Raw genomic sequence first — 24042 nt, forward strand, 5'->3', positions numbered from 1 at the left:
GCATCCACATCAAAGCACTACCCAGCAAGCGGGGTAGGGTCTACATAAACTGCAAGAGGTTCACCTCCATCAGCTGCCAGGTCATGTGCGATGCCCAGTGCATTATCATGAATGTGTGTGCTGGCAGCCCTGGAAGCTATCACGACTCCCACATCTGGCATTGCTCTCAGCTGTATCAGGGGTTTGCTAGGGGGGGATATCCCATGTGGCCATCTAGTGGGGGATGCTGGCTATGCACTGGAACTGTGGTTGATGACACCCATCAGAAATGCACATACACCCAAACAAAAACACCATAATGAGGCCCACGCATAAACCAAGATCATTGTAGAGCTTGTGTTTGGGATGCTCAAGTCACGGTTCCACTGTCTTGACATATCCGGTGGAGCCTTGCAGTACTCTCCAGCTAAATGTACACAAATGTTCATAGTATGTGCCATGCTACACAATATGATCCTGTGGAAACAGCTGCAGCAGGAACAGCACAGGGCAGGGCCAGACAGCCCTCCACCATTGCCAAGGCCAGCACAGGCACAGAGGGACTTGGAGGAGGAACAGCCTGAACCTGCCCCTGTAGGCAGAAGGAGGCATGCCCAGTATGCCCATGCCTTGGCAAAGAGGCAATGCATAGCACACACACTGACACTGTAGGGACCCAGGGACTGATATCCCTCTCACCAACTCGCACATACAGTAAAAGGGATGCCAAACATGACACTACCTCTGCTTTACCATGTATAGGGAGTGCACTACATGCATCCGACATAGTCAGCCCTCCAGCACCATCCTCAGTACTGGCCCAGTAACAAGGTAAGTCACCCTTCCTATCAAGTACTGAATGGAGTAGTATGTTCTCATAGTTGTATGTATGATATAGATGCAAGCATGGAAGGGAATTGGGTGGTTGAATGGGATACCAGCAGATAGACAACAGGAAATCCATAACAAATACTAGTGTCATCGCACTAGGCAGTACTACACAAGGTGACAACTCCCACCGCAGTACATGTGATGACCCAAATAACTGTGGGTGTCAATAAGTCACACACATGGATGTCAATGAGTGTCACATACCCACCACCAGCCTCACTCAGCAGGACAGGTGTAGATGACCATAAAGAAAGGCTGGGCTAAGGCCCCCAAATGATGGCAATGGTGAACAGCACCCCCTCCAGACCTACACAGACATACCACAACAGGTCTGGCAGTTGCATGTTAGTTCTGAAGGGTAAGAAGTCTGAAACTGAAATTAATGCCATTAAAATGTAACATGTGTACTCTACTAATATCTGCTTTCTGCATGATAGGTCACAATGCAATAGGAAATACCAGTACAGCCATTGTAAATGTTTAAAGTCTTCAGGTGTGCACCCACCCCCACAATCCCATGTAGAAATGCAGTAACATGTAAGTCTGAGGAGTAATATTACTGGAGCACAGATTGCCAGAGCTGTCTGAATCTACATTGTTGCATGTGTACAATATGCAGGGGTCAGTGTAGGAAGTTTGTTGTGTGTTTAATATTGCCTGGAAGTGGTCAGCATGTGGGCCCAGATGGTTGTGTCTCAGTGGCCTAGGTACAGTACAGTGGTCGACAGTGCCATGTTCCAACAACTACAGTGCCAACCACACTGCTTCTCAGCTACAACCATGTCAGCAGTTGTACACACTCACTGTCCAGATGTCAATATCTGTCACCATTGGAAAGCTGGACATGCCATGAAAGGGGACCCATACATAGAAAAAGTACACAGGTGGAAGTAACCTACACATAGTGCATATAAAATAACTATCAACTGCACACAACTTTGGAATTATACATAGAGGTTAGCATCACATTAGTTATCCCTCTAGTATGGAATACTGGTAGTCTGGCCAATCATTGGCAGACCACAACAAAAGGCACAGTTATAAAGTAATGACAGGCTGCCCATGTCCACACACAAGCCAGCATAAGGGGAATGTCCCAGGTATATCTGTGAGTCAGGTGCCAGTAGCTTTCATATCACACATGCACCCAGCTCACCCAACCATTAGCCACAGGTTTATCACAGGTCATATCCTTGCTGTAGGGAATGAGTACAGCATGAACCCATCTCTGTATGGGAATATATACATGATGCTGCATGCTGAATATGTGTCCCATGCAGGTGTGTCCATAGCTGTAAGCAGCAACCTGACCACATCCAGACTTGTGGATCAGTATGAACAGGAAGGATTGACAGGTACACCTCAACCACTTACCACTGTCACCCCAGGGTAATCCACTGGCTTGCAGCCTGGGAATGTATGAGTGACAGAATGCACTGACCTGCTACAGATGGCCTGCAGCACTCTCAAATGGCCTGCAATCCTCTGGCAAAGGCTCATGCCTCACCCATAGTGCCAATGTACAGAATGTCAGGGGGTACTAACTAACACCCTAACACAGTAAACAGAAAACAAATGCAAGACCATGTTGACAAATTCCAGTAGCATGCCTCCCCATGTCCTACTGCAAGAACTGTGGACCAGGCCATAAATACTACTGGGATAAAGGCCCAACTATAGGGATACCTCTGAGATATTGCTTTCATAATGTTAGGAAGAGGAGAGAATAACGGGGGTGGGTGGGTGGGTGGGTGTAGAAGCATGGATGTCATGGAGTGTGTGAAGTCTGAAACTCTAATGTCAGCCCATACTTCCCCCTGACTGTAAACCCATGAATGACTAGCCACAAAACTGCTTGTAAACCACAATGTCAAGGTAAACGTACGAGATATATGAGTCATGCAGCTGGATAACCTGGGTGTATCTGTACAGCTGAGACATGTGGCCCCAGCAGGATATGGCCATTCCATTAAGTTGAGAAAAGCACAAGAATAGGATCCCCAGCCAGCATACAAACAAAGTGCTGGACCATTTACACAGAACCAGTAGTCTATTGTCTGTAGCTACCCCTCCACAATGGCATGAGTGTGCCAGAATGTGTAGTCTATATGCCTCAGAATATTGGTCTCATCTTCATTCATCTTGTATATTCCTGGTAAATAACTGTGAGCAGAGAATGATAACTGTCAATAGTTGATGACATGATACATCACAGTGTAAAACAGTACATTGATGGGTGGATGGGAAACAGAAAATTTACCCCGGGGATCACTGCAGTGGCTCTGCTGGACAGTGGCGCAGGGAACTAATGGCTCTGCTGGACAGAGGTACAGGGAAGTAATCTAAGGGGGTGGTGAAAGCCAACACATTCTGGCTAGGCTTATAAATGCCCTTGGGCAGATAGCCTTTTACTTACCTATGAACCTATATTTCAGAAAATCTATGCTACAACCAACCATTTTACACAAACAGCACAGACAGCAATAGTTACAATATCCCACATATGTTACGCCCATTGTGTCTCCATATTGGCAACCTATCTACAGATATCCTGCAGAAGCAGGTTGCAAAGTGTAGCTGTAGCACACAAAACCCTGAACTGGAGTCCAACTCTCCCTGGAATGGATGCACGCACTCAATATAGAAGGTCATACTGAGCATGCTCCTACACTTAGAGAAATGAAGCCCGTGTCTAAGAACACAATGGACTACAGATATCTGTTATTCGTAGATGTCTGTGGACCCATCAAATTTTACACCATTGGTGCTTCACACAGACACACACACACACACACACACACACACACACACACACACACACACACACACACACACACACACACACACACACACACACACACACACACACACACACACACACACACACACACACACACACACACACACACACACACACACTTTGGATAGGAATAGTCACACATATTTAAGGCCAACATAATATAATATGTCAAACATACACACACAGAGATGTGGGGAAGAGAGACACAGACAGCTGCAGAGAGAATCCCATTATGAGGCCTTTCCCACCCAGTACACATTTGATTGGCCTATATCACATGATGTGCTGATGTCATTCACTGTAGAAATTCCTTTGGTTAGCTCTCAGCCCTATAGTCTCAGTGGTGCTTGTGATAATTGTGTAACACTATAGTACAAATAAGTATCCATGTAGCAGTTGTAATCTCAGTCCTGTTAAATGTAAAGTTGTGTGTGAGTGTGTGTGTTTCTAGATGAATGTGTTTGAGACCATTCACACTCATTATACTTCCCATTGTCCTATTTTAGCATTCCTGCTGATGTCAGTCACTCTGAAATAACCTTTTGGGCAACTTGCACCCCTATAAGCTCTGTGGCGATTGCAATAACTGTGTAATACTATAGTGTAGCAGGCTAGTTAGAGTAGGAGTTCTAATCCCTATCCTGGCAACTGTGAAAATGTGTGTGTTTGTGTGAGAGAGAGTGTGTGTCTTTGTAGAAACATGATTTTGAGGCCATTCACACTCACTACACTTCCCTTATTCCTCCTTTAGCAGTGCTGCTGATGTTACTCACCTTCAAAGATACTTTGGACACCTCTTCAATATGTAAGCTCTGTGGTGCTTGCGATAAGTGTGTAATAATATAATGCAGCACGCTAGTGAGGTAGGACTTCTAATCTCTGTACTGGCAACTGTGACAATGTGTTTGTGGGTGTGTCTTTGTAGAGACATGATTTTGAGGCCATTTACACTCACTACACTTCCCTTACCCCTCCTTTAGCACTGCTGCTGATGTCACTCACCCTCAAAGATACCTTTGGACAACTCTCACACACAGAAGCTCTGTGATGCTTGCGATAACTGCATAATATTATAGGGTAGCAAACTAGTTAGGTAGGAGTTCTAAGCCCGGTCCTGACAACTATGAAAATGTGTGTGTTTGTGTGCGAGTGTGTGTCTGTCTTTGTAGAGACCTGATTTTGTGCCCATTCACACTCAGTACACTTCCTTCTCCCCTCCTTTACCACTGCTGCTGATGTCACTCACCTTAGAGGTATGTTTAGACACTGTTCTACCTATAAGCTCTGTGGCATATGTGATAAAAGCGTAACAATGTTGCAGCAATAACTCAGAAGTAGGGGTCTGAATCTCAGCCCTGGCAAGTGTGTGTGAATATATATGTGTTTGTACCTTAAATATTTTGGCCCCATTTACACCCAGTACACTTCTCAGTGTCTGACTTTATCATTCCTGCAGATATCATTCACCTTAGAAGTACCTGTTGGCAATACTAAATCATGTAAGGTCAGTGGTTGTTGTTGTTGTTGTGTCTTTCGGCTTTTCCCAGTTAGGGGTTGCCACAGCGGAACTCCAGTCCGCTAATGATTGGCAGTAGACTTTTACATGCTGAGTTGCCAGCCCTGACGCACAACCTTCAAACAAAGGTACACCCATTCACGCATGTTTCCACACAGAAGACGCTTTAGCTGGGAATCGAACAGGACGATGTCTTACTGTGAGGCGACAACGCTACCGCAGCACCACCACCGCAGTATGTAAAGTCAGTGGTGCATGTATCTTTTTAGACCTTTATGTTACACATTTATCACATGTAAGGTCAGTGGTGCATGTGATAAATGTGTAACATAAAGGTCTAAAAAGATAGCTAGATAGAGGTTCGAACCTCACTCCTCACAAATGTAAATGTGTATGTAGGATAAAACATTTTATGAAATCTCTCACCCACTACATCACCCAATGCCAGTATTTACAAGGGCTGGTGATGTTCCTCACCTTAGAAGTACCTTGGGACAACATCCATCCTATATGCTCCGTGGCACATGTGATAAATGCGTAACATTGTGATAACAGTGCATAGATAGATAGGGGTTCAAAACCCAGTACTGGCAAGTGTGTGTGTGTGAGATGTACTGTCTGGATTATACTATTTTTGACTTGTGTAATACCCTTCACACTTCCCCTCTCCCCAATCTAGTAGTCCTGTTGATGTCATCCACCTTAGGAGTACCTTTGGAGTGAATGGAAAACTACAAGCTGTGTGGCATGTCGGATAACTGTGTAGCACTATAGTAGAAATACCTAGATAGGCAGGAACTCTAATCCCAATGCTGGCAACTGTTTGTGTGTGTGAGGATCATATCTTGTATGGCTTATACCATGTTGATGTGTGAACCATACACGACTGGTGACCACCTCCCACTGCCATTACTTTATATAGTGTGGTAACCGCATCTGCCTCACATGCAGCAGGTTAAACCATTGCAAAAACCTCTTTACAGATGTGTCTAGAATATCCATATGTTTGCAACCTATACATGGTCAGAAGTGGTCTGTGTGCCTTAACAATGCCCATGTATGTGATGTTGTATCCAAATAGGCCACAGTGAGTGTACTGACACATATAGCAGCATGAGGTAACATACCTGACTGAAACATCATGCTGATACAATGTCTGCGACCCTCACAGGTAGCCAGCCTTGTAGGTGCAATTCATGAATCCAGATGCTTGGTTTTACAAGTGAACTGTTCATGTTATGGGTCACATTAAAGGCTGGAAGAGGTGTGGACTGACATATTGTCATCCAAATTAGTATGTAACAGGAACACCTTGCATCTTAACAGGGGTGTGTACACAATTTACATCCACTGTATACCACTAATGTGTCATACATGTCCCTACCTTAGGACATTTGTCCAGCCCATTTTGCTGGCCTCTGTCCAGACGTCTTGGCACTGACAAGTTGTGAGGTATGCTATAGGAATGTTGAATTCACGTCAGATAGGCCCCAGTGGTGACTACTGTGATGCAATGCAGTTAACCCCAGCACAAGAGAACATGCACCAAAGCAATATAGCTATTAAATAAAGTAATATAGCTATTACTGATGGTTATGTGCATGGTAAATTGCATGCCCTTCACATGCCTGGGGTATTGCCAGGCAACAACATAACAATGTCATACTCACCACCTTTACCACCACCTGGGCTGCTGTCCCATATGCAGACCAGAGGGTCCTAGGTAGTTGTGAGAGGGAGTTATTATCAGCAGACTCACATGTGGCCTTTATACAGGATGGATGCAGCATGTCTGCACATTTACAGTACTAACCCCAATAATACACAATGTTTTGTCCTCACCATAGATGTGTACCTCTGTGCATTAGAAAACCCCATCCACAACTGCAGTTGGATCTGACACATGGATGGAGATACAATACAGATACATGTATGTCTGATACATCAGTTTACTAATCCCCACTGGGCCCTTACCTGTACGCTCCACGTCCAGTGTGTGTGTGTGTGTGTGTGTGTGTGTGTGTGTGTGTGTGTGTGTGTGTGTGTGTGTGTGTGTGTGTGTGTATGCAACCCACCTCCACAATGCTTTCCTCAACTTCATGGCTTATGTGTTGGGTGGGTTCCCCAAGGTTGGCGAGGAGCTCCTTGGTGGGTGTCAGTGGGGGCTGGATGGCTGGGACCCCACCTGTGGCTAGCCAGTCCCTTGCTACAGCAGCAGCCCATTGAAGGGCATGGTGGATGAGGTCAGTGGCCAGATGCTGCACCTGCTCACAAGTTCTGCTGTGCAGGCCGACATCATTTACCCTGTGGACCAGACTGCTCCACAGGGCGGTCGTCTCCTGCACATCTTCTGCTTTCTGTCCAAATAACAGGGCTTTCTGGTTTAAAAGCCCATGTTTGTGCTTGTTTCCCACCTTTCCTGTAACTAGTCTAGTCCAGATATAGATTTGCTTTATCCAGGACTGTTTGTAAGCTTCTGAGCTCCCCAAGCCTTTCTGTGTTGGAGGGAAGCCATCTAGCTTAGCAGTGGGAGTGGTAAGCACTAGGTAGCCTATCTACCACAAGAGTGGTTTCTTGCCCAGAAATTGTAGTTTATTGGCCGTTTGGCAGTTTTTACATCTCTTTCAACTTACTGGTTTAAAAGCCAGCATTTGTGCTTGTTTACTACCTTTCCTGTAACTAGTCTAGTCCAGGTACAGATTTGCTGTATCCAGGACTGTTTGTAAACTTCTGAGCCCCCCAAACCTTTTTGTGTTGGAGGGAAGTATTCTAGCTTATCAGTGGGAGTGGTAAGCACTAGGTAGCCTATCTACCACAAGATCCAGCTATAGATTCTTAGGTTTAGCACTTGAATTTGCTTATTCGTGCTCAGCACTTGTTCAGAACTTGTTGTTCGCACTAAATAAGCTACAAATTACTACATCACTCAACCTTCCTCTTTACCTAGAGGAAAACAGTTTTTGTACTTACTTTCCTCACTTGCGTAGAGAAAAAACAGCTCTTATACTCACTTTCCTCACTCGTCTAGAGGAAAGTAGTTTTTTATTCAGGCATGTCCAAGGATCAGCTCCCAGTGTTCTCTCCTGTCTATCTGATGAATCTGGGCATATTGGGACAATGTAGCAACTGCCTCATGTACACAGGCAATGCTCTCCTCCTACCACCCAACACTACAACCTGTGAGAGAAGCATTTATCTAGCCAAACTGGTGGTAAAGCTCTCTCCAACCAAGACTGAACTTGACAGTCAGGAGGAGAAGGTAAACACTTGCACCACACCACACCACACTCATCACATAGTCCCACTAAACCTACATGACCAAAATCCACACACAGAAACACAAAAACATTCACAGAGGCTCTCAATAATAATCTGCTCAAGCAACGGAGTCCTCCAAAGCAGAAATGCAAGCAACCTCCACCCCTGAACACAACCCAAATGACATATAGCCCACAGACTCAGTATGCTAAGAAACCACAGCCCATAAGGCAAAACAACATACCCAACACACTAGTCATAGGTGACTCTGTAGTCATGCACACTGATGTCCCACTCACCAGGTTAAACAAGGAGAAGGTTACTGTCAGCTGCCTTTTGGGTGCCAGGATCATAACATAACCCATGCACTCAGGTCGCTACACAACAAGTACAAATATGACTCTGTCATTGTTCATGTTGGTGTGAACGACCTGAGATGTACCTCCCTGGACTACATGAAAAGTGACATGGAAGAGCTCTCTGATCTTGTAGCCCAGGCAGGTATGACCCTAGCCCTGAGTAGCATCCTGCCATCATCCAGAATGATAATGCAGTACAAGGACAAAATGACTGACTTCAACAGTTGGCTAAGCTTCTGGTGTCATTCTAAGGGGATCCAGTATCTGTCTGCCTGGAATGACATGGTCGACAGACCACAGTGCTTTGCCAGAGATGGCCTGCACCTGTTGGCCCTGGGATTCCGGATACTGGTTTAAGGGTCTTGCCTTTTTTTAGCAAGGTTCAAATGATAAATTCACCACCATAACAGGAACAGGCAAGCAAAAACTGAGGGTACTGCTACTCAATGCTAGAAGTCTAAATCTCAAAATGCACTCACTCGAGGCACTACTTAAAATGGAGAACATCAATATCTGTGCAGTGACTGAGACCTGGTTCAAGGCTCTAGAGAGCACCCCTGCATTACCAGGCTACAACTCATACCACTCTTTTTGGCAATCTTACCTGGACCAGAACACCAAAGGTGGAGGTGTGTCCATATTCATTAAGGATATCCACACCTCCAAGCTAGTTGCGCAGTATAATACAGCCAAGGTTATCCAAGTGCAACTAACTCTGGGAAAAACTGCAATCCAAATTGTAGCTTGCTACAGATCCCCCACCATGCCCCAGGATTGCCACTCCTCTTTTCATGATACACTGGAAAATGTTAGAGTTCAACCAAACACCCTAATAATGGGTGATTTCAACTACCCCACCATTAACTGGGAAAACTACTCATGCACCAACTTCTTCACTCAACGCTTTCTGGAATTCATAAATTCCAGTGCCCTGGATCAACTTATCCACACACTCACCAGGGGCAACAATATCCTAGACCTAATCATTACTAATATGAGTGAACTGTGTTCCACACCTGAAGTCAACTCCTCGTTGGTCAGATCTGACCATAAGCTAATCACCATAGATATTTGCATCCTGCCTCCAGCCACCATTAAGGAAACCACAGTAAAAAAAATCTCCAAAGCCAACTTCATGCTTCTTAAGAAAAGGAAGCCAATCTGGTGGTCCCCTGCCATAAACAAACTCTACAACAAAAGGAAGAAACTGTTGCAAAAGAGAGTAAAATCCCATGAGTGGAGGAGCTCCCTGGTCAGCCTCAGTAAGAAGCTGAGATCCCTTATATGATCCTCCAAAACTAGCTATGCAAACAAAATCACCACTGATTCTAAGGGCAACCACAAAGCATTCTATAGCTATGTCAAGAATCTTAATGGCAACACCCAGATCTGTTCTGAGTTACAGCACAATGGCATGAAAATTACAGAACCAACCGATGTTGCCAACATCCTGGCAGATAGGTTCAGTGCTAACTTTACCCCTCTCTCACCCCCTAAAGGGCCCATATCTACACAGGAAGAATGCAGAGTCCCTGTAATCACATCTATGCAGGTAAAATCTGCACTCTCTAAAACCAAAAACACAGCATCCATGAGGCCGGACAACATCCCAGCCTCGTTCTACATGAACTTCAGAATGAACTGGCTCCCCACCTAAGCACCATGTTCAATCATAGTCTCACGCCAGGCTTTGTGCCCAATGAATGGCACACAGCAACAGTTATCCCACTCCACAAAGGGAGAGCCATCACTGATTCTGGGAACTATGCCCTATTAGCCCGATGAGCCTGGTCTGCAAGGCCATGGAATGTATCATCATGGTACTCATAAACAAAGACATTTGTAACCTCCAAACTCTGGACCCCACTCATTTCGGGTTTGTGAAAGACAGATAATGCTTTCTGAACCTGATCAACTTCTTTGAGGCAGTCACCAAAGCCATAGACGAAGGTAAGGTGGTTTACACAGCCTATCTTGACCTTGCCAAGGTTTTCGACACCATCCCCCATTCTGGAATTATAGCTAAACTCACTAAACTAGGTATAAATCCCTACATCACAAAATGCATTGCCAATTGGCTCACTGACAGAACCCACACTATAAAAGTCGCAGACTCCAAATCTGACTTCATACCAGTGACAAGTGGAGTTCCACTGGGTTCAGTCCTAGGACCTCTCCTGTTTTATATCTACTTCTCTGAAGTACAGGCTAACACAGAAGGCCTCTGGCTAATGAAGTTCACAGATGACTGCAAACCAGGAGCCATAGTCAAGCCCCAAATGATGTAGACATGCTACAGCATGGCCTCACTGAGACAGATGCTTGGTGTCAGAGGCATGGCCTCAAGCTCAATGCCAAAAACTGCATTGTCATTCCCTTTGCTAAAAACTCTGTACCCATGAACTATCACATAAACAGCAGGCTACTTAACGCCAAATGTGTGATAAGAGACCTTGGGACCCAGGTGGACAGTAGTCTCTCCTTTAATAATCACATCACCGCAGTAGTCAGGAAATCCTTCTATGTGGCACACCTCATCACAAAAGAGTTCTCATCCAGGAAAAAAGAGGTAATTGTTCCCATCTACTCGGCACTCATTAGACCTATTATAGAGTACAACGCCCCTTTTGGAATGTACCTCACAAGACATCTGCAGCAGCTGGAAAGGTCACAGAAGTACCTCACAAAGAGGATTACTGGGCGCAAACAGATGCCCTACACTGACCATCTCAAAAAAACTACAGCTTTACTCTGTAACATATCGCCTATTCCGAAGAGATCTTTGCCTAACATATAAAGCTATGTTAAACCCAGAGCTGTTGTTTTCCATACTTTCCTGAATAATTTGTTCCAGTGATCAGATTTTGCTGATCCCTGGGCTTTGTCTTGGTTCCTGTACTTCTCCATTTTCCTTGTTTGGTCAGGGGGAAGTTTCTTTACTCACCAGTGAGAGTGGGGAGTACTGAGCTGCCTGTTTGTCCTCAGAGGAGTGGTTTAAGACAGTAACTTGTAGTTCATTGGCCATTTTGGGTCATTTCCTGCCTTTTCCAGCCCCCTGCTATAAAGCACGCTTTAGCGCGGAGTTGCCACAGTAGCACACAAGAGCAGCGGTTAAACTATTCGGGCTACCTAAAGTCCACTCTTCAGTTTTTCCCTTAGAACAGCTCCTCTTGAACTGTACTGCTAATCTAACCAGCCTATTCTCTAACTAAAAAGTTCAGCTCTACTTGATTCCTAAGTAGACTATTCTCTATCTGTAAAGCCTAGCACTTGCTCCAAAAGTACTTTTTACTCTGATATAGCACTTTTTATTATACATAGTACCCCACCAGCCTAAAAACACCACATCCCCCAAAGTCTTTTTCAAACTCATCTACATAAAGTTTTTGCCTATTCCTTCTAGCATGTTGAGGGATCAGTTGCTAGTATCCTCTCCTGCTCAGCTGGTGAATCTGGGAATATTGAGGCAATGTTACAATTGCCTCATGTACACAGACAACCCTCTCCTTCTCCCACAAAACACAAATACATGCGAGAGATGCAACTATATAGCCAAACTGGAGGCTGAGCTCTCTCAACATAGGACTGGCAAGACCAGACAGGAGGAGAAGGTAACCACACACACCACAAACCCAGTCTCACATAGCACTATCACAACTTCAAATCATACACATAAACACACAAAGACATACTCGGAGGCTCTGATCAAAAGTCTACCAAAACAGCAGAGGCCACCAAAGCAGATACCCAAACAACTGCCTCCACAGGGTACAGCACATGCAACACATAGACCACAGAGTCAGTGTGCCAAACAGTCACAGCCCTTAAGGCCAAACACAATGCCAGACACACTCATCATAGGTGACTCCATAGTCAGACACACTGACGTCCCGCTCACCAGATTGAGTAAGGAGAGGGTCACAGTAAGCTGCCTATCGGGCGCTAGAATCTGCCACATAACGCAAGCACTCAAGTCACTCAACTGCAGGTACAAGTATGACTCAGTCATTGTCCATGCTGGTGTGAATGACCTGAGACATACCTCCCTGGACTACATGAAAAGAGACATAGAGGAGCTCTCTGATTATGTAGTCCAGGCAGGTATGACCCTGACCTTGAGCAGTATCCTACCTTCACCAAGAATGATGCCACAATACAGAGACAAGATGATCAGCTTTAATAATTGGCTTAAACTATGGTGTCATTCAAAGGGGATCCAATGTCTGTCTGCCTGGGATGACATGCTGGACAAGCCACGCTGCTTTGCAAGGGACGGCTTGCGCCTGTCACCCCTGGGCTTCCGGATTTTTGCAAAAGCTCTTGCCACCCCCATTGTGCCTTTTTTAGGTAAGGCTCAAATTCTAAACCTACCACCCTAGAACACAAAAAAGGAAAAAAACTAAGGGTAATGCTGCTCAATGCCATAAGTCTCAACCTCAAGATGCACGCACTCAAAGCCCTTCTCAGTATGGAGAACATTGATGTCTGTGCTGTGACTGAAACCTGGTTCAAGGCTCCTGAGAGCACCCCGGCACTATCAGGTTTTACCTCATATCATGCGTTCCGGCCCCAAAACCCGGACAACACCAAGAAAGGAGGGGGGGTGTCCATATTCATCAAGGACACCCTCACCTCAAGGTTGGTGGCAACGCACGATGCATCGGAGACCATCCAGGTGCAGCTAACCGTAGGCAAGACTGCTCTGCAATTTGTAGCATGTTACAGGCCACCCTCTCAAACTCGGGAACCTCACACAGCTTTCCTGAAAACACTGGAGGGGATAAATGTATCTCCAAACACCATCATACTGGGTGATTTCAACTATCCAAATATAGACTGGGATCACTACTCAAGCCCCAACACTCTAGCCCAAAGGTTCCTAGAGTTCATAAACTCAAATGCCATGGAACAACTAGTCACCATCCCCACAAGAGGAGAAAACATACTAGATCTCATCATCACGAACATGGGGTCACAATGTTCAACACCAGAAGTATACCCATCATTGGTGAGATCAGATCATAAACTAATCTCACTGGAAGTCCACATCCCGCCCCCACCCCAGATAAAAAAGACCACAGTGAAGAACTTCTCAAAAGCCGACTTCACACTTCTAAAGACTGGTGTGGTCTCTTTCAAGGCCCCGAGCCAGCGGAAACCATTACTCAAACCGCTGAATCACTTACTAATGCCTTCTACCAGCACCTCCAGGACTGCATGGATCAGGCAATCCCAAACAAAACAAAGACTCTTTGTACCAAAGGCAAGCGTCCAGTCTGGTGGACCCCAGCCATAAACAAGCTCTACAACAAAAGGAGGAAGCTACTACAAGATAGAGCAGAATCCGTAAAAGGGAAGACACCCTTGATCATCATAAGTAAAATCTCTCATAAAATCATCCAAGGCAAATTTTGAGAGAAAAATCGCTAAGGACTCAAAAGACAATCATAAGGCCTTTTTTAGCTATGTTAGAAACCTGGGAGGAAACTCCCAGATATGCTCAGAATTAGTTCAAAATGATGTAAAAATCACTGAACCTACAGACATTGCCAACATACTGGCTGACAGGTTCAGTGCAAATTTCTCCCCCCCCCCCAAAAGGAGAGATATCTATACCAGAGGATTGTAGCCCCCCCAAACATCTCAAATGCTCAGGTGAGAACTGCTCTCTCCAAGGCGAAAAACACTGCATCCATGGGACCAGATGGTGTCCCAGGTTGTGTGCTCCACGAACTCAATGAGGAATTACACCCGCAGTTAGGGCAGCTGTTTAATCTTAGCCTCACCTCAGGATACGTACCCAAGGAGTGGCATACGGCAACGGTGGTCCCACTTCACAAAGGAGGTGCCTCCACCGACCCCAGAAACTACCATCCCATCAGCTTGACAAGCCTGGTCTGCAAAGCTATGGAGAGGATCATAATGGAACTCATAAATAAAGACATAGGGGACTTGCAGACTTTGGATCCAACCCAGTTTGGCTTTGTCAAGGGCAGATCATGCCTTTTAAACTTGGTTGACTTTTTCAAAACAGTCACCAAGGCCATTGACGAGGGCAAGGCAGTCCACACAGCCTACCTTGACCTGGCAAAGGCTTTCGACACAATACCCCACTCGGGTATCATTGAAAAACTCACCAGCTTAAATGTAAACCCATACATCACAAGATGGGTTGCAAACTGGCTAAGCGACAGAACCCACAGGGTCAGAGTTGCTGGCGCCATGTCTGACTCCAAGCCTGTCACAAGTTTTGTCCCACAGGGCTCAGTCCTGGGCCCACTTTTGTTTGGCATCTACTTTTCAGAAGTACAAGCAAACACAGGAGGATTATGGCTGACAAAGTTTGCAGATAACTGCAAACTGGGCACCATACTTGAAAACCCATCTGACACAGACATCCTTCAGAAGGGTCTCATAGAAATGGATAACTGGTGCCAGAGCCATGGCTTAAAGTTAAACGCCAAAAAATGCATAGTCATACCCTTTGGGAAAAACAAGGTTACCCCTAGTTACCATATAGGTGGCAATCCACTAAGCACAGAAGAAGTCATCAGGGATCTGGGGACTCAGGTTGACAGTAACCTTTCGTTTGACACTCACATTGCCAAAGTAGTTAGGAAGACCTTCTACATTGCCCGCCTGATCATGAAGGGATTCGCATCTAGATCAAGGGAGGTCATCGTTCCCCTGTACTCATCACTCATCAGACCAATGATTGAGTACAATGCCCCATTCGGAATGTATCTGACCCGACACCTGCAGCAATTGGAAAGGCCCCAAAAGTTCTTCACCAAAAGGATAAAGGGTCTCAAAAATATGTCTTAATGCTGCCCGACTGAAGGAACTCCAGCTCTATTCAGTCGCTTACCGTCTGCTCAGAGGTGACCTGTGACTGACATACAAGGCCATGTCCAACCCGGAGTTAATGAACATGCTTCACCCAAGATCTAAATCCATCAGAACTACAAGGGCAAGAGACTTAAACCTCAACACGGCTATTAATAGGACGTGCTGGAGGGACAGATTCATCTCCCAGAGACTCCCTATGCTGTGGAACAAAATCCCAGTACATGTGAGGCAGAGCACCTCGCTGGCTTTGTTCAAGAGAAATCTTGACCAATGGATGGGAGATCGCAGGTATACCCCAGGGATAACCTCAGTGTCACTGCTTGACAGAGGCACAGCAAAATAATGGGCATAGTATCATTCAAACTAAAGGGGTGGTGAAAGCCACAAAACTCTGGGCTAGGCTTGTAAATGCCATAGGGCAGATAGCCTAGTATGAACCTATGAACCTATGAACCTATGCTACAGCTAAAGAAATCCTATTCCCTCTGAGCTACATGCTCTAGGGACCTAAACCTTGTCACCACAATAAATAAGACATGCTGGAGGGATAGATTCCTGTACCAGAGACTTCTTATATTCTGGAACAAGCTACCCATCTATGTCAAGCAACGTTTCTCATTAGCACTCTTCAAGAAAAATCTTGATGAGTGGATGGGAAATAGGAAATACACCCCGGGGATCACTTCTGTGACTCTGCTCAACAGGGGCACAGGAAATTACCTTTCTTGGGTGACATGTTACTAGATTGGGAAAGTGAATATCTTTTGGATAGTCAATATGCTAGTAAATGTATATGCTACACTAGGTTTTTGGATGATATTTGTATTTTATGGGATTTTACAAGTGAAGTAGATGGATTTGTGAAGTATTTGAATGACATCAGTAGTTATTTAAAATTCACCCATAGTAGTAGCACAACAGGGATAGCATACCTAGATACCTTTATATCACATGGGACAGCAGGATTTAAGTCCAGAATATACAGAAAAGAAACCTTCAGTAACTCATATTTAGAATATACTAGTTGTCACCCAGTAAGTCAAAAAATGAGCATCATTAAGGGTCAGTGCATAAGAGCTGCGAGAATGACCTCTGATTTCAACAAAATGAAGAAAGAGTTAGAATATAGAGGAATATTATTTGGGGAAAGAGGTTACCCCAGATATTTAATTGATGATGTCACTCAATATGTACTGAGAGAATGGGGGAAAAATACAAACCAATTCTTGGTATTGTGTTGGAGAAAAACAGGGGAGGACATGAGAATGAGAAGGAAAATTCATACCATAGAGCTTGTGTAGTGGGGTGCAGTCCATACGCTGAGGAGATAAAGAAAATAATGAGACAAAATTGGAATATTTTAAGAAGTGATGATTTGGTTTATAGTAAAGTGGGTATAGAGCATATGTATGTTTACAAGACTGGGTCCAACCTTAAGAATAGGTTTGAGAGAGTGAAAGGTGGAATAAAGGGTGACATTGGAGATGGGTACACCAAAAAATGTGGGCAGTGTCAGCAGTGTAAGGAGATTATAGAAGAGAAAATAATTACATTAGGGGATGTCAACCATACTAGAGTAAGGTTTAAGAAAGGGAGTTGTTTATTCCAACATATCATATACTTGGCCAAGTGTATGGCATGTCCGAGTTATTATGTGGGCGAGACGGACAGACAGTTGAGGAACAGGATATACGATCATACCTACTGTATAAGGAAAAATGATAAAAACAATGCTTTGTGTGGACACATACTTAAATATGATGCAAGCCATGTGTTTATGTTTGGGATTTTAGAACAGGTAAAGGTGGACTTAAGGGGGGCAAATGTTAAGGTCAAATTAGTTGAAAAGGAGGTCAAATGGTAACTCAGGTTAAATGCAACCAAAGAACCTGGGTTGAATCATTATATTCCCACTAAACCAATCTTGGATGCAAGGATGTGAATGACATGTTGTAGTAGAGCATGTACGCAAAGAATAAAGTCAGAAACAAGAGAATAGTAAAATAAAAACAGAAAGCTGGTACAATAAGAAAGGAGGCAACATGTCAGGATATAATGGTTAAATCAAAGTGCAATACTGATTGTTAAGATGTATATATTTTTTAACATAGCACATATGAGCATTTTTATATGTTATACATTTTTTTTGCATAAATGTGTTCTTATACTATATAATGAAAGTGCAATATTGTGTTTCAAAGAAGCACATACTTTTTACCATAGAATAATTTAACGCATTTATATGTTATACAATGTATTTTTACACGTAAATGTGATATTCATAAGAACATATGTTTGTTTTATATGTATACTCAGAAACTGTATGGCAATAGGGTGTAATACAAAACTGTGCAGGTTGAATGAGCAGAATTGATGAATATTCATAAGGTTATGTTTTATTCATGAGAAGGCTAATTGATTGAGCATTCCCATTGGATCTTGATTTTTTTTTTTAAATGTATTATATAGGGGGTAGCAACACATATTTCACTGTTCTGATGAAGTCTGCAGTTAGTAGCTGAAAGCGCTTAACCTGTTTGTAAAATAGTTTTAACCCTCAAGGGGTTCGTTTTTATTTGTTTTCAATTAAAAGTGATTTTTTGAAAGTAAGCATTTGCAGTGAGCTACGGTCCTTTTTAATGTATATTTGGTATATATTTTTGGTTATTTGGTTGTATATACGCTTACAACTTGGTATTTAAATGTTGTTAAAGAAGAAAGATTAATACACTTAAGATTCATGATAATTGTGGAGAAATTTCCTAAACTGTGCTTACTAGACCTAACAAGGAGATTGATGTTCTTATATCAGCTGAAAGAGATGGCATATCGAACAGTTTTTACAAGGCTTTTAACAGACACTTAATTAATGATCGCACACTGCTGTTTTATGTTTGCTCTGAGAGTGCTGATGGAGAAGTACAGAGAAAGCCAGAAGGAGTTGCATTGTGTTTTTGTAGACTTAAAGAAAGCATATGACAGGGTGCCTAGAGAGGAGTTGTGGTATTGCATGAGGAAGTCAGGAGTGTCAGTGAAGTATGTAAGAGTGGTACAGGATATGTACGAGGGTAGTATGACAGTGGTGAGGTCTGCGGTGGGAGTGACGGATGCATTTAATGTGAAGGTGGGATTACATCAAGGATCAGCTCTGAGCCCTTTCTTATTTGCAATGGTGATAGGTTGACAGACAAGATCAGACAGGAGTCCCCATGGACTATGATGTTTGCAAATGACATTGTGATCTGTAGTGAGAGTAGGGAACAGGTGGAGGAGACCCTGGAGAGATGGAGATATGCTCTAGAGAGAAGAGGAATGAAGGTCAGCAGGACTAAGACAGAATATATGTGTGTGAATGAGAGGGAGGTTAGGGGAATGGTGAGGATGCTAGGAGTAGAGGTGGCAAAGGTGGATGAGTTTAAATACTTGGGATCAATAGTTCAGAGTAATGGGGAGTGTGGAAGAGAGGTAAAGAAGAGAGTACAGGCAGGAAGGAGTGGGTGGAGAAAAGTGTCAGGAGTGATTTGTGACAGACGAGTACCAGTAAGAGTGAAAGGGAAGGTCTACAAGAGGGTTTAGAGACCAGCTATGTTATATGGGTTGGAGACAGTGGCATTGACAAAAAGGCAGGAGTTAGAGATGGATGTGGCAGAGTTAAAGATGTTAGGATTTGCACTGGGTGTGATGAGGGTGGACAAGATAGGAATAAGTATATTAGAGGATCAGCCCAGGTTGGAAGGTTTGGAGACAAAGCCAGAGAGGCAAGATTACGTTGGTTTGGACATGTGCTGAGGAGGGATGCTGAGTATAGTGGGAAAAAATGCTAAGGATGAAGCTGGCAGGTAACAGGAAAAGAGGAAGGCCTAAGATAAAGTTTATGGATGTGGTGAGAGAGGACATGCAGGTGGTTGGTGTGACAGAGCAAGATGCAGAGGACAGGAAGAAATGGAAACAGATGATCCACTGTGGCGACCCCTAATGGGAACAGCCAAAAGAAAATGATGATGACACTGCTGTTTTATGTTTAGTTACTAGACCAGGAAACCTCTGAACTCTTTTAGGAGAGTGGTGTTTATAGTTTTTCTCAGTGATTCTTGCTCTGTCTACATAACCTTATGGGTGCCAGTACATCTTTTCATTAAACTCAGATGCTAAAATTATCCCTGTACTGATGTTTGACAGTTGAGTCCATACTGAACTGTCAGGATGATGTGCCAATAAAAAAGGGGGACAATTTAGGAGAAGAGGAAACATCAAACATTGCTCTTTTCTTTTAACCTTCTTTATTTGAAGGGGGCAAACCGTCAACACCACCCAAACTTATATATACCAACTCAGAAATTGCCATACCCATGACTAAAAGGGAATATTCCTAGAAATGGCAATCTCAGACTTAATATATGTAAGTATGGATTTTCAACCATTTTATCTCCACATTAATAATGTTGGTCCTGACCTTTAAAATGGTTATCTTGTCCACTGTTACACAACTTGATTTACAAAAATTGATTATATTTGTTGGAAGGCAAGCAGTTAGTAGATAACTTGTGGACATTCTTTATAATTATATGCTTGTAGCAAAAGACTTGAATACAACTTGTGTTTTTTTTCTTGGATATTAATAAAGCATTCAGTGCATTGGAGTTTGCTATCATAGGTCACTAAAAGGAAAGTGGGGTCTATAGGAGATGCAAGCTAGATAGATAGTACATATGGTTTTTCTATCAGTTATTTTATAATCTAATTTTCATTTCTTTCTTAGGAGAAAAGTCAAGAAAGTCTATTTATAGGTTCATAGGTAGGTACAAGGCTAGCTGCCCTTGCAAGCCATTTTAAGCCTAGCGAGTTCCACTTTTTTCTTAAATTAACCAATCTCATTTGGTTAGAAATTGACCTTACCCATTCCATGGTTGACAGTTATATATTACCCCTAATTAGAATAACTGGGATCATATCATGGGCATTTTGAGGAGACCTGTGCATGGGATAAAGCATTTATGAGCTGCCTCTGACTATTAAATGTACAGTGGCAGTCCTGGAGTAAATTTTCTTATACCAGTTTTAAAATTACCCTATGTTTCTCCTTTTGGAAAGTAAACCTGTATGTTAGGGTCACTCTTGAGTCCAAGGATCACTCAGAGCAATATGAGTTACTGATGAAGATCTCTCTGTTCTCCAACGCAACATATGTAAAGCTGGTGATATGTGACCTATTACTGGCAATGGTAAAATTTGCCACGGTGTAGTTTATGAGCAATCTATTATAGAACTGCCATCATTTTCCAGTTCTTAAGATGGCTCCCTACCAAAATGTCAGCACTTGAAATGCTGAGTGCTGACAAGCCAGAAAGAAATAGACTGAAAAACCAGAGAAGAGGGAATCTCCAAAATCACTCTTCTATTTTAAACTTCTTTTTACAGGGAATCCAAGCCCGTCCAGAACCTCCCTGTGTGGGAGACAAGCTTTCCAATCCCCCAAAGCTTATATATATATATATATATATATATATATATATATATATACCAAATCCAAGATTGCCATATCCCAGAGAAAAGGAATTATTCCAAGAAATGGTATCTCTGACTTAGTATATGTAAGTCTGATCTTTCGGCCATTCAGTCTCCACATTTTGGAACTCGTTCTAGTGGGTTCCAATGGGTACGGGACGTTTTGACCCTGGAGGTTTTGACCCCAGCATTAACACATTCCATATCTAGATCTGTAACACTTTGAATACAGTTTGATACTACTGTTACACCCTAGTTAACAAGGCTTTATAATAGTTTATAATACTCAGCAAGAATAGCGAAAACATATGACAATCAAACACAACTGTGTAACCCGTCATTAGACAGAACAAAATAGTATTCGTATTACTGGTCTGTACCCTGGTACAATAATAGAGAACTCATGTTTGCAAAGTAAAAAACTGGAAAACTGTCTGGAGAATAAAATCAGCTTTAATAACAACTGAATGTATAAAACTGAATAAAACTTCAGATACGCTGAATAAATCTTCAAATATGCTAGCTAAATATGTTAACTTCCTATGTAAAATCGATAACTGATTTCATTATTAACATGTTGAAAACTATTGTTAATTAAATTAATTATATTTAGATATTAAATAATATGTTAAATAAATTAACATTTAACAAGTAATGTCAGTGGTATCCCTGAAGTCTCAAAACAAACCACTAAACAAGTGTAGTGGGTCCAAAAACAAAACAGTGTAAGAAACTTCTCTGTGTGGAAGATTTTCAGTCCATGTATCTCTAGTTAATCACTGTATATTAATCAGATTAGACAATAGTAGTAGAAGTAGTGAACTTAAACTCATCTTAAGTCAAAACAAAACAAAACAAAAAATAATAATAGAAAATATATAATTGTACAGCATTACTAAGTATTCAAAAGTAATCCAAGCAAGGCAGGCAGTCTGTTTCCAGTTAAAAAATCCTTTATTAAGTACACAGACAAGCGATCCAAGTAAAACAAAAATAGAGTAATAATTTCCTCACAAGCTTTCTAAATATATTTATACTTTTTATCAGGCATGGGAGTGGTTTATTGTGCTGTAAAACAAAGTGTTATTGGTACACATGTTAAATTCACATCCCTTCCCCCATCAGTGTGACATTCAAGCTGGTTCTGCCCTGCTTAGTAGCTGTCATAATAATATAACCCTTATGTACTTTAAATAAAATTTATAATGATGTGGTACCTCTTATTTAACCAGATTATTAAGTAGATTATTAAGTCTGTGATTTTATTCAAGACAATATACTATATGGCTAGAAATATATCAACCTTAGTTCATTTGGCAATCAAAAATATATATAAATATATATATATATATATATATATATATACATATACATTTTGCATGTAAAAATCAATTTCTATTTTCATAACCTATTGTTAACAAAGATCACTTTCATCCTTCTAGACTTCTTCAGGTCTGTGTGCAAGAACCCTAAAAACTATCTATAAAAATATATATAATTTTATAATTAGTTAGTATTGTTATTACACATCATTTTGAATAAAGTGGAAAAAAGAACCAGAAAAAATGTATGTATGATGATGGAAACAAAATATACACTTAAATTACAACTGATTTAAAATGGTATTTAAAACCAGCTGGTAGAATAAAATAAAATAAAATACAATTAGTCATGTAAACAATGGGGCAATTTTCTAAGTTCCAGTGCACTTCTAATTGAACAGTAGTAGTTTAGTCCAGGCTTCCTAAAAGAGTTCAGCTTTAATTGTCACATGAGTTCATGTTTCTCCAGAATATTCGGGATGACTCCTTCAAGATCACCTATGTCTATGTGATCCAGGATCTGGAACTTAAAACCTGTATGTCTTTTATGAAGAGAAAGGTGTTTAATATGTAAATTAACATTTACATATTAAAATGTTAAATAATATATTAAATTCCTATCTAAATTTCCTAATTAAAATATTAAGTATTAAATTATTTTATTAAATTTTATTGGTGTCAAATAGTCCGGGGTCAAAACATCCAGGGTCAAACTGTCCAATAAATATTCTCATAGATAATAAATGTGAATTTTAATATGAAAGTGTATCCAATTGCATTGGGGTCAAATTGTCTGGGGTCAGACTATCTGGGGTCAAACTGTTCTGCTTCCAGTTCTGGCATTTCAAATGATTACTTCTTGGGGACTCCTCCCCTTCCCAAATATCTAGAACTAAGATTGTCCAACTCTTTGTAGTTAGTACTCTGTACTGACTGGAAATCTTACATAGTTTGAAACACTTTTTTTTGCCTTCTGGGATACGGATCATCTTTTATTTATTTATTTTATTTTACATTTGTTGACCGGACTAGTCTAGCTGGATATATGTCCATTTTCAGTAGAGGCCCGGGGAGAAAAGCTCCACACATAACATAATAAGGCAGACAGACAAGTTGTTAATAAAGACATACAATAAAATAGAAATATAAATCAACTTGTTAATAATATCAAGATACATTTAAGAATTCAAACAGGATAAACTCAAATACAATGTTCTGTTGGTTTAAAAGCAATCTTACCTAATATAAGGGTTATGCAATAAGGCATCAGTCATATAAATAAGAGTTAAGGCTCAGAAGGGTAGAGAAGTAGAAGGAGTATGAAAGACTAAAATAGTTGGGAAGAGGCAGGAGACAAGAAGAGAAGAGAGGAAAGGAAGAAGACAGGCAAGAGGAGGTGGGAGAGATGGTAGATGTAGGTCAGAGCATAGAAGGACAGCAAGGTAAAAGAAATCAGGGTAGAAGCTAGTTTTAAGCAGAAAAGAAGGGTTAAAGGTAAAGAGAGGGTGGGGAGAGGGAAGTTAGCCTGGTGTACTACAGGAACAAAGCCAGTGGTTTTGGAAG

Source organism: Protopterus annectens, chromosome 8.part0 (genome assembly GCF_019279795.1).
Source record: "Protopterus annectens isolate FY-2018-M chromosome 8.part0, PAN1.0, whole genome shotgun sequence".
NCBI lineage: Eukaryota > Metazoa > Chordata > Ceratodontiformes > Protopteridae > Protopterus > Protopterus annectens.